The sequence below is a fragment of the Chiloscyllium punctatum genome, chromosome 45 (genome assembly GCF_047496795.1).
Source record: "Chiloscyllium punctatum isolate Juve2018m chromosome 45, sChiPun1.3, whole genome shotgun sequence".
In the NCBI taxonomy this organism is placed as follows: domain Eukaryota; kingdom Metazoa; phylum Chordata; class Chondrichthyes; order Orectolobiformes; family Hemiscylliidae; genus Chiloscyllium; species Chiloscyllium punctatum.
This window is the reverse complement of record NC_092783.1, coordinates 41831675-41843834: the sequence shown is the minus strand read 5'-3', so window position 1 is coordinate 41843834 and position 12160 is coordinate 41831675. Positions and strand designations below refer to the sequence as shown.

Genomic DNA, 12160 nt, shown 5'->3' with positions numbered 1-12160 from the left:
CAATTATTAATATGAGGCAACATTACATTTGTTGCTATAAACTTAACATTAATCCTCTCAAGATGAGATTGTATGTTCCTTTAAAGTTCAGAATGGTATTGAAATTGGCTAAAAGCAGCTAGAATCTGAGCCAGCATGAAATGCATTGGTATTATTTTACACAGAGTGTTCTGCTTGTTTAACTGTGTACTGTACATAGGCTATTGACTTAATGCTGGTGTTTGTTTCTCATGCATATCCTACAATATCACCAAGTCTCCAAAATGTCCTGTGGAAGCTGTAACCCATTTCAAATTGCCAATGAAGTATTTGCTCAGTTGCGAAAAAAAAAGACAACTTCAGGGCTCCTCTGGTTACTTGGCTAGGAAAAGATACATAAAACAGAATCATTCACATGAGAAGTTTTTTTGATTCGCATTCTTCATTGCTGTCAGATGAGGTAGCAATAATGGTGCTAAAATTGACCTTCCTGTTCCAAATCCAAGAATGAGGATATTTTCCAATGCTGATCATGTCCCCTACGACTAATGCTATCCTTTCAGTATCTATTCTGCTATCAATACAGCTTATTTTCATCTGTCTAATTTGCCATTCTTGGCCCCAGCCCCATTTTATTTGGACAGAAATCTTCATCCATGCTACTGCAGACTCAATGCATCATTGGTTGCAGTCTTTTCATTTCTTGCTCATTTTTTGTAAACTTTAGCTCATCCAAAATATCCTGATTCTCAGCAAGTCCTGTTCACCTATCATCTTTGTGCTTGCTGACCAATACTGGTTAGTGGACGGGCGCCATCTTGATTTAAAAATTCTCAACATTCTGTTCAAACCTTTCCAAGGCTTTTCCCTACCTATCATTGTACCCTCATCCAGCCCTACAATCCTTAGAGGTTAATGTTCTTCCAATTCTGGTTTATTGTGAATTCCTTATTTCCTTTACCCCATTATTTGCCAGCAAAGCTTTCAAGTGTCTGTCTCTAAGCTAAGGAGTTCCCTCCCTAAACTTCTTTACCTCTGGCTCCTCTTTTGAGGTGCTTTGAAAAACATATCCTACACCTGCCCGAATATCACTTAGTGTCAAATTTTATCTCAGTATGCTCCTGTGAAATGCATTGTGATGTATTCTCTTATGTAAAAGTCACTATATAGATGTACATATTTGTTTTTGGAAGCAAATATGTTTGGAGGTCTGGTGAAGACATGTAATGCAGTCCCTCCCATTCCGTAGTTGTGTAAATTACCATGCCCATGGAGACTGAGCAAATTACCAGATGGGTACTGGTGATCATTGAACCATATACTAAATAATGTAAGCCAATATCTTCCGTGAAACAGAGAAAGTATAGATTTCTTTTATGGAATTTTCCCATTGAGGGCATCAGTTGTAACAATGGCAGATGTACTTGATTATGTATATTTTACATGCTGAGATCAGGTTGCAAAACTCAAATAATTTGCAGCACAACTGTATTATTTTGATATGACAAAATAAATATAAAATTAATGCATATTGGCAAGGATCCTTTGTGTTTTTGCTAACATGAATGAGGAAAGATAATAATGAGCTTCACTAATCTCAAGTACAAGTTAGGAGCATACCTTGTACTGCAAAACTGCAAAACATCACACTTTCATTCTGTTGGTGTTCTTTTTAACTGAAAAGTGATTACAATACTTCCTGAAAACCTCTCCTCTGACTTTCCAGTTTACTGAATGATGACTATTATCCTGAAGTGCTCAAGGCTTCAGTCCAAAGCTGAAATATAATTTTTCAGTCTATCTTGAAGCCTGCAACTGTCAAAAATCAAATCATGTTTTCAATGCTGCAATATCAAAAGTGATCCACCAAATTGCAGCATTAAACTGGTCGGATTATGTTAGCAAAATACTAAAGATAATTGATGTTTTTTGTGAAAGGTGCAGCTACCTCAGTCAAAAGGTTAGACTCAGAAATTCAAGCATTGCTCTTTGATATTTGCAAAAATAACATCTCACTAACTGTTTCACCCTTGATCTGTATTGAATGCTATGAAGCTGTTTCATACCTATTAACCAAATTAATCCCCAGAAAGGAAAATCCCTTTATCTCAAGGCTATTCTTGTTGAAATATGGTTATGACCAAATCCATCTCTCTAGTACTGAAAATAAACTATCATGGATGCTCATTCTTAGGAAGACCTGCTGAAATACAAGAGAAACAAGCAATTAATGGCCTATTGGGGTGGAGGCTAGGGTGGGGTGGGGTGGTGGTGTGAAGGTGGTGCTGAGAGAGGGAGTTCCAAGGAATCAAGGATCTTGGGGTGAGAGTTCTGATCTTCTCCTGGGAGTTGCTGCACAATAGCAAACCAGCAGTTCTTCTGCCCAGCAGCACCATTGGAGGCCCAGAGGTAAGTGATGATGGGAGAGGAGTGTGCGTCTCTATGGGCTATACTCTCTCCATTTGCAATGCTGTGCTACTCGATCAGGCATAAAGTGCCTTTGAACGAGGAACCTCACCTGGGAGACTTGCACAGACCTGCTTGTCATGCACTCTCTGTGCTGAGGGTCTGCTACCATTGGGTTAAAACCAGCAGCAGCAGGATGATACCCTTAGATGGTCTTTAATTGACCACTTAAGAGTCACAGTTGGTGGTGGGACATCCCTTGGATATTCCACTGTGGGCAATCAAAGAGGAAGAAGAATGGTGACAGTGTCTTCATCAGTCATCCTCCTGTCTGATTAGATACATTCCCGATACCAATTGACCACGAGCGGGAACTTAAAATGCCATCTTTTATTTTTCATTCCTTTAGGTTTTGGTTAGGGAAGCACACCATTACTTAGCCTGCTTACTCAGATCTAAATATCTGATTTCCTTTGTTATGATGTTTCCAACTCTCACTGTCAACAACGCATCACACAGCAGATTAAGAAGCTTAAAAGGGCAAGTCCAATTTGTGGCAGACACTGTCAGATTCCTGCTACAATTAAATTTGATCCATTATTCTGATGAAAAATATTCTTTAACATTTGAATACTTCCCCTCCAAAGAAACATAAAATTTGGGAAGATTATGAACATATTTTCGAGGAGAAGAATGAGGCTATTTGGCCGCTTTAGCCTGCTCCATCATTTAATAAGATCATGGCTGATCTGGTTTTAGTCACTAATCCACACTCCCACTTATCCCTGATAACCTTTCACTCCTTTGCTTACCAATAATTTCTGCATTCAAAATATTCAAAGACTCTGTTTCCACGGCTTTTTCAGGAAGACAATTCCAAAGACTCTCGAGCCTCTTCTGAGGAAACAAATGCCGAATCTCTTTATTGAATGATGGTCCCTAGCTTTTAAATAATGACACCTAGTTCTAGATTCTCCAGCAAGAGAAAACATCCTTTCCCAAAACCATGTTGACTCTTCCTGATTCCCCAGAACTAATCTAAGTGGCTTTCTATAGCTCTTTAATAATAGCTTTTAACACAGTCCCTCAGACAGATGTCACACCAATTGGTCTGTAGTTTCTGAATCCCTCTGTTTTTGAATAAAGGCTACCCTCCAATTTAATATCTCACCTTCGATAAATCGAAAGGGTTTGCAAAAAGGAAACCAAAGCTTCAACTATCTCACCAGTGCTGCTTTTAACGTACCAGGATGAAGCCACCTCAGTAATTCACTGTCCCTTCTCTGGTCATTGTGATTTTCTTGGGTTCCTCTCTCCCTCCTACTTCAATGGTGCTGCTAATATCTCTTATTGAGAAAACTGAGACAAAATACTTGAACAATTAATTTGCTACCTCTTTATTTTCTGTTATCAGTTCTTTAGACTTCCTTTCTGTAAGACCAATGTTCATTTTGTTAACTAATTTCTTTTTAAATCTCTTGTAGAAACTTATTATTTTTATAATTCTTACTTGTTTACTCTTCTGCTTATGTTTTAAATTGTAATTTCCTCTTTTTGATATTCTGTCAAATCTTCTGATTTATCTTTACACAATTATGTGTTTGTTCCATAAGTTTGATACTATCTTTAACCTTTCTGATGTGGAGGTACTGGTGTTGGACTGGGGTGGCCAAAGTTAAAAATCAGAGTTTAGATCAGAGTGGTGCTGGAAAAGCACAGCAGGTCAGGCAGCATCTGAGGAGCAGAAAAATCAACGTTTCGGGCAAAAGCCCTTCATCAGAAATAGAGTTTACTGGGCAAAAGTGAGGACAGCAGATGCTGGAAACCAGTTTTACCAGGCAAAAGTGAAGGGCTTTTGCCTGAAACGTCGATTTTCCTGCTCCTCGGATGCTGCCTGATTTGCTGTGCTTTTCCAGCACCACTGTGATCTAAACTCTGGTTTCCAGCATCTGCAGTCCTTACTTTTGCAAAGTTAAAAATCACACAACACCAGGTTATAGTCCAACAGGTTTATTTGGAAGCGCTGGCTTTAATCACCTGATGAAGGTGCAGCACTCCAAAAGCCAGTGCTTCCAAATAAACATGTTGGACTATAACCTTACATTGTGTGATTTTTAACTTTAGCCTTTCTGGTTAACAATGATGTGTCCCTTGAAGTTTTCATACTCATTTTATATCAAATTAAAAATAATTTGCTTTTCCTGTGTGCAATTTTACAGAGACATTTGGTTTTAAAAGGATTCTTCTCTTGGGTGTTCACATGTACAAAGTAAATTAAAATCTATTTGGCCCTGCTGATTTGAATGCTGGATATCATTGTATTGCTTAATTGAACTAACAAGTAATTTGATGGTACAAAAAGAAGCAAGTGTGAAGAAGATTAAATTGTGTAAACTGTGAAGTGGAGCATTTTCACACTCGTTTCATTAGTTAGGAAGTGGAGTGAAGTTAACACAGTGTGAAATTGTGAATGATGAGTTTGCTGTTTTCTCATCATTCCAGCATTATCTCCAAAGCAAAAGAACTCTTAAGACACCCAATGTTGTTTCTGTCCCCGTTTAGTTGCAAGACTCTGCCGTCTGACCAGAAATGAGGAAACAGCTTGGTGTGTTCAAATAAATGAAAACAGTGATGTGGATTTGTATCTTAATGTGGTGACAGTAGTGCTGGTGAAGGTATAATGAAAATGAATGTCAGGTAGGCTATTTAAGAGGGAGGGAAAGCCAAAGGGCATAGTTTGAAGAAAGCAGTGTAAAGATAGTATCTGATTGTGTGGCCTCCCTCCTCTAATTGTAAGGGTGCTGAGAACACAATGACAAATTGGGAATTTGTTTAACATTGGTCCTTTGCAACACTTCATGCAAGCATGCCAGTTGACACCTATCGTGTTCTCTAATCTGTTTTTGCCCTGTTTTATCCTACACTTTTGATGGATGGAGGGTGTCTTTGATTCTGTGAGGTGTTTGCTGATCCTTACTTGAACCAATGTTTGTTATTCTAATGTTTGCTGGCATTTTCTCTCAGTGACTGTAATTGACAATGCCTCACCCTGTTTTTAATGAATTCAGCCTGAGGGCGATGTGTTCCTCCGGTCAGACATGTGTTCATTCAAACATTTTATTTCTCCCTTAACTTCAAAATATTTGTCTTCAGAAGAAATGAAAATCAATCTCCAAATGCTAGAATTCTGCAATGTAAAAGCAGTATATCTATAAATATACCATTGTCTGTCAATATTTTGACAGTAGCTATTAGCCTTATCATTAAAACTTGGATCTTCATTGCCAGACAAATCAAGTGATCAATTGAGAATTAGGCAATGAAGAATAAACGAAAGTATCTTTGTCAACTGTTTAATGCCATGTGCTCATTTTTTCATATGATTCTTGAATAATCTAGTTGCTATTCAGAAATGAATAAATTAACAAAAGCATTATCCTTTTGAAATAAATTTGCAGATTGAATCTCTTTTAAATTAAATTTGTATTTTAAGTCTTCTGAATATTGCTTTGCTTTGAATGTTCCATTTAACATTGACAGGAATGTAAAGTAGCCATCTGTGTTCCTAGTCGTAATTAAATTTAAATAGCAGTTCAAAATGGCGGAGTCCACATTGTGACACAGTGTGTTAAAAGTTCAATGTTGTCAGTTCCATCATTGTGTCATGTCAAAGCTGTCTCATTGTACATTTGGAACAATAAGCCCCTTGAGTCTCCTTTGGATGTTGAGTCAGTTCATGTATTATGGTATAAGTTGCAAACTAGAGATGCCTATCAATATCTTTAATACAGTTACATGCCATTAGGATATGTGACTTTTTGGTGTAAAGATACGTGCCTCACCTACAGTGACTCTCTCTGTCATGAAGTTAATGTAGTGTCTTTAGTAGTTATGATGTACAATAACATTAGAACCCAGATTATGTTTTTAGGTTTGTAGTTGTAAATAGTATTGTTGATAAATTCCCAAGATATCTGACTCAACAAAGCTCTACTTTATGTAATATGTTTATATGTAGACTAGGATTTGGAAAAATATGAAGCGCATCATGCAAGTGAGAACTAAATGCCACCTTTGATAGCCAGTTAGTGGAGTAAGTGGGACCTAAAAGCTGAAATGGTGACAGTAGCATGGCCATTGCAACAGGGCCTATCTCTTAACCATCATCGAGCAATCTAGCCAAATTCAGAATTGAAGTTACAACTACAACCATAACTAAAAACTAGAAACTTTAATTGCAGCACAGTAATTACTCTATCCCTCTCCTTTAGAGAAAGGCACTTTCTGATTTTTGAAGAAAAATGTTGACAAGTCTAGAAAGACAGTCGTGGTCTGAGAAAGCAATCTTGGAAAAATAAATACAGTAAACAAGACAGAAAAGAATGTTTTCTGTACAAAAGCAGCCTTACCTATGTCTAAGCATGGCAAGGACTTAGGGCATACGATATGAGTTGAGATTTTCACACAAAGACACGGGTTGATTAAAAGATGCTATGTTATTTTGGCTAGTCTGGATCAAATGACATTGTGATATGAAGTAATCATGTTCTGTTGATGACACATCAAAGCATATCGTCAATCATACAGGATGACAGCTTGGATACTGAAGAAATTATGCCTGTTAAGATCCACACATTGATATCAAATTATGTGTATATTCATCTGTAATTATAGCATTCCATAGAGTAAAGCTACAACACAAAGTTAGAATTATTGCATAAGACCAGATTTGGTTGTGTCGTATGTCCACCAAAGTGGTATCTGAATACATAATGATAATATATCTATAATACACATGTATTAGGAAAAAAAATTTCCATTCTTTAAAAAGAAAACCAGTGGGGTTGGGAGAGGGAAGAATGTTATATTATAGAATACTTTCCCAACTAGAAAGGTCTGTGCTTTTTAAGGCATTCATGTGACATCACACGTGACTTAATAGTATAAGAGTAACCATCTTGCATGCCAATTACTCTGTCTCTGTTGTGAACTCCAAATAGTGTATTCAGTCAGTCAGCTAGATTTATATAGTGTACAGTAACATCAGTGAGCACAGAACTGAGATTATTTATATCTGCCTGCAATACTGTAGCAATTAAATAGTTGCTCTTTTTAATAAATTCCAAGACATTTGACTCAAAAAGTACTGACTCTATGTAGTATGTTATGTGGACTAACATGGTCATAGTCATAATCAGACAGTCACGCAGCATGGAAACGGACTCTGGTCCAACCAGTCCGTGTCGAACATAATTCCAAATTCTAAACTAGTCCCACCTGCCTGCTCCTGGCCCATATCCCTACAAACCCTTCCTATTCTTGTAATTATCTAAATGTCTTGTAAACCTTGTAATTGCATACACATCCACCACTTCCTCAGGAAGTTCATTCTACAGACAAACCAATCTCTTTGTAAAAAAAAGCCCCTTGTGTCTTTTTAAAAATCTCTCTCCTCTCACCTTAATAATGTGCCCCCTAGTCTTGAAATCCACCATTCTAGAGAAAAGACAACTACCATTAAGTCTATCTATAGCTCTCATTATTTTATAAACTTCTATCAGGTTGCCTCGCAATCTCCTATACTCCAGTGAAAATCTCCCAACCTATCCAGCTTCTCTTTATAACTCAAACCTTCCATACCTGGCAACATCATAGTAAATCTCTCCTGAACCCTCTCCAGCTGAGTAATATCCTTCCTATAGCTGGGTGACCAGAACCGGACACAGTATTCCAGAAGAATCCTCACCAATGTCCTGTAAAACCTCGATATAACTTCTCAACTCCTATACTCAAAATGACTGAGCAATATATAGGTAACCATGAAGTACATCTGTTCATGGCTAATCTGTTACTCAATTTATTTTGCCTGTCTTAAATCTGCATCTTTACTGAAACAAATTCTTGTCTGCCTCAAACCTGCAAGCTCCAATTGTCCTAACATTTGATAAAGGGAATTCCAGATTTATGCTATCCTTTGTTTGAAGCAGTGCTTTGAGATTTCACTCCTCAATGGCTTCTCTCTAATTTTCAGTTATGCTGACTCTACCTTGATTCTCCCATCAGAGGAAACCATTTCTCTAATTCCAGTATTCAGGAACCTGCAAATACACATAGAAAATAGAAACACAGCACTTGAAACAACTCAGACATAACTCTTTAATTGTTTAATCCAGGTCCCTTAAAATAAATGCAGCATCCCATTAATTAAGGTGAGTCATTATTTTACCTATCTGCACTGAAATTTCTTTGCCTCTCCAGATTACTTGGGTATTATCACTTTGTCTAATGGCTCACCATGTTGAAATGGTCCAGTTTATTCTGCTTAAATTGAAGAGGATGACCCTGCTGTTACCCAGACCAAACTCCATCTGCCACATCTTTAACCGTTCACGCTTCCTCACAGTTTGATTGCTAGCTATTCTTATCCTTTGTAATTGTGGCGTGTTGTGCTGCACATTATAGTCCCAGAGATTAAACTTTAATTTTTGCTTTTTGTTCTTGAGAAATTGAACAAATGAAGTTGATAAGATTCACATTTTCAAACGATAGAAATTGCACTGTTTCAATTTTTGAACAGCAGTTGTCTAACATCAGTGCCTGTTGATTCAGCATTCTTTAATGTAATACTATTTCAGAGGACAGTAAGATCTAAAGAAAAAGCATTGTTTAATTACTCTTTATATGTAGTGGATCAAAATCTTGTAATTTTTATAAGCAGTTCTGAAACCAGTTATTCTTATTTGCCAACCAAAATAGCAACCCTGTCTCCCCCTAAGATTGGCATGAAAGTCTCTGGCATTATGAAGAGCAAAGGAGTTCTCCATTTGTCCTTCAACAAGTTTTATTCATTCCATTTACCTTGTTGCTGTTGTTGGGAGGTGTTTGAACTTAAAATGTTGTTGTCTTTTAGTGTCAGTTTGTTCTGTTTTGTTGTGGTTGTATTCTTGGAGAACCTGATAAAAAATTCTTTTTCAAGATCATTTGTAATGCTTAGGTGGTTGTTAAACTATTTACTCTTTTTAACTGAAGTCTTCATTTTTTTGATACAGACTTAGATTTTACTTGAGTCTAATGGACTCTCAGTTTTTAAGTACTGTATTCTGCAGATAATACCCTTTTTGGGAATGCTAATGATTCATTCATTCTGCTGTCTGAGAAAATTTGATCGGCATGGATGAGTTGGGCTGATAAGTGTGTTTCTGTATGACTCTATGACTTTATTTGCAAAGTAAACGAAGAATCCCAGCAGTGACAATCCCTTCCTAGGACTGATTCCTGCTCTTGACATATCTGTGATGAATTGGTCAACAACGTGATGACAATCTTTGTTAACTCTTCAATGGTAAAACAATTGTAATAAGAGAGTTTAGTTCCAGGGAGTTGCTAGTGATATTGAAATGGGAATTCAGCAGTGTTAGTACAGAAACTAATTCATTTATTTCTTCTCTTAAAAGCTTTCTTTAGTTAAGATGTTCAAAATCTCTTGAAGTGACTTTTAACCTCCAAGCAAATAAAAGATGAAATATGTCCTCATTTTTCATGTGCTCAGATGCAATCTGATGCTACTTAATTGACAAGTCTGGCAAGAGTTATAAAACGGACTTTTGCCGTGAAAATCTGAAAAGAATAAGTATTTGAATACATAGCAGAAATTCACAAGGAACACTCTTAGGATAAGGAACGTTAGTAATCCCCTGTGTATGGAATTGAATATCTCAAATGTGCCAGATTAACATTGGAAATGCATTTTTCATGATAGCATTTGTTACCCGGAATTATAATGTTTATTTTATGGTAGTATATTTTCAAATGTTTGATTTGGAAGATTATTCAACAGAAAAATCTAGTTATAAACTACTGTGCTGCAGTGTTAGTTTGAAAATGATTATTTCCTGATGTTGTTGGGTCAGGAGTCACATTTGTGGTCTTGGTTAGCGATAATACCTACACTTTGGTGAATTCTCACAGATCTCATCAGGATAAATTTTTAACATGGGCAATCTCATGACAGTAAAATGCTGCTTAAAATAGAATAGTGTCCAGGTTTTGTAGTCAGCAGCAAAGTGGAAGGCACAGTGGCTCAGTGGCAGGCCTCACAGTGCCAGGGACCCAGGTTCGATTCAACCCTTGGGCAACTGTGTGGTGTTTATGCGTTCTCCCTGTGTCTGCATGGGTTTCTTCCGGATGCTCTGGTATCCTCCCACAGTCCAAAGATATGAAGGTTAGGTGGATTGGCCATGTTAAGTTGTCCATAATGTCCAGGGATGTGCAGACCAGGTAGGTTACAGGCATAGAGTAGGAGGGTGGGTCTGAGAGGCATGCTGTTTTAGAGGGTTGGTGTGAATTTTATTGGCTTAATGGTCTGTTTCCATAATGTAAGGAGTCTATGATCTCAAAGAAGGCTGTCCATAAAGATCAAGTATAAATTTTCTGATGTCAGTTTGAATTTGGCATCAAATTAAGAGTCCTGCAGGTGTCCAGCAACAGTGATGTAATCCAAAAGATTAAGTAGCCTACCACACTAAACTATTCTCATGGTTGGCAAACCAGGCAATATAGGAGGGCTCTGATTTATGAATGTCTCCCTTATGAACATTTGTACTTGAGATCCCATTCAGAGGTGTAACTTTAAATATCCAACATATGAACATTTCCTGTTCTTATGAACAGCTGCTTTATAATGTCCTGCATGGTGTTCAGACTTGCACGCAAATTGACTTGTGAACATACTCAGGAAAGGAACCCAGGACTACCTGTAAAATCATTTACTCCCTCCACTTATGTTTTTAAATTTTAGAGATGGATGAAATAAATGATTAGGACATACACATGGGATTAAGGTGGAAGGTTAAACTTGATAAACTTTAAAAGATTTTTACTTCAACATTCTAATAACATGTTGATGTAACTTTGTCATGCCAATTAATTTGTGAATTATGTGTCCTCTTACACAGGCTAATTCATAGGTAAATTGCATGCTGTGTCTGTATCTATGGTAGGTCATTGCTAAAAGATTCACTGAAATTCCTTTATCTTTGCTTTTCGTGACATAACATCAAATGGTGCGATCTGTTCACTATATGTTGGTACTTTTTTAACTATGTTAAAAAGTAACAGAAGAATAGATTTCAGATCAAATATGAATCTTAATTGGTATTGGTCTGTACAAAATAAAGTACATAGGTGAACACAGAATTAATGTTATTTCATAGAATGACTGCAGTTACTTAATAAATAGTCATGAATGGCCAGGATTCAGGAAAACAGGCCTGGAATTAATTGACTACAAATTTCCTTGAGGCATATGAAATTATTAATCAGTGCACTCAAGAGGAAGTGTTTAGAGGGATATGGACCAAGTGCTGGCAAATGGGACTAGATTAGGTTAGGATTTCTGGTTGGCATGGATGAGTTGGACCAAGGGGTCTGTTTCCAGCTCTACGACTCTATGACACACTACTTAGTTCCTCTGTTCTCTCTTTAGGTGTGTTTGAATAATTTTGTTTGAATTTAATTTGCGCTACTGTTTAAAAAGGGGCGAAGGGGAGTTTGATATTAAGAGGTTTGGTATTTTTGAATTTGTTCATGGGCATCGCTGGCTAGGTCAGCATTTATTGCCCATTTCTAATTGCCCGAGAGAAAGTGCTGCTTTCCTAAACTGGTGCTGTCCATGTTTGCTACACAAAGCCACAGAGCTATTTGGAAGAAAATTGCAGGATTTTGTACCAACCTCAGTCAAGTACAATAATAGCGATTATAGCTCCACGTCAGGATG

At 37.2% G+C, this 12160-nt stretch overlaps 1 protein-coding gene across 4 annotated transcripts in view; it reads left to right on the top strand.

Annotated features, from left to right (window-relative positions):
* Window positions 1–12160, top strand: part of celsr2 (cadherin, EGF LAG seven-pass G-type receptor 2) — a 327026-nt gene that overhangs the window by 96450 nt on the left and 218416 nt on the right. The window lies entirely within an intron of this gene.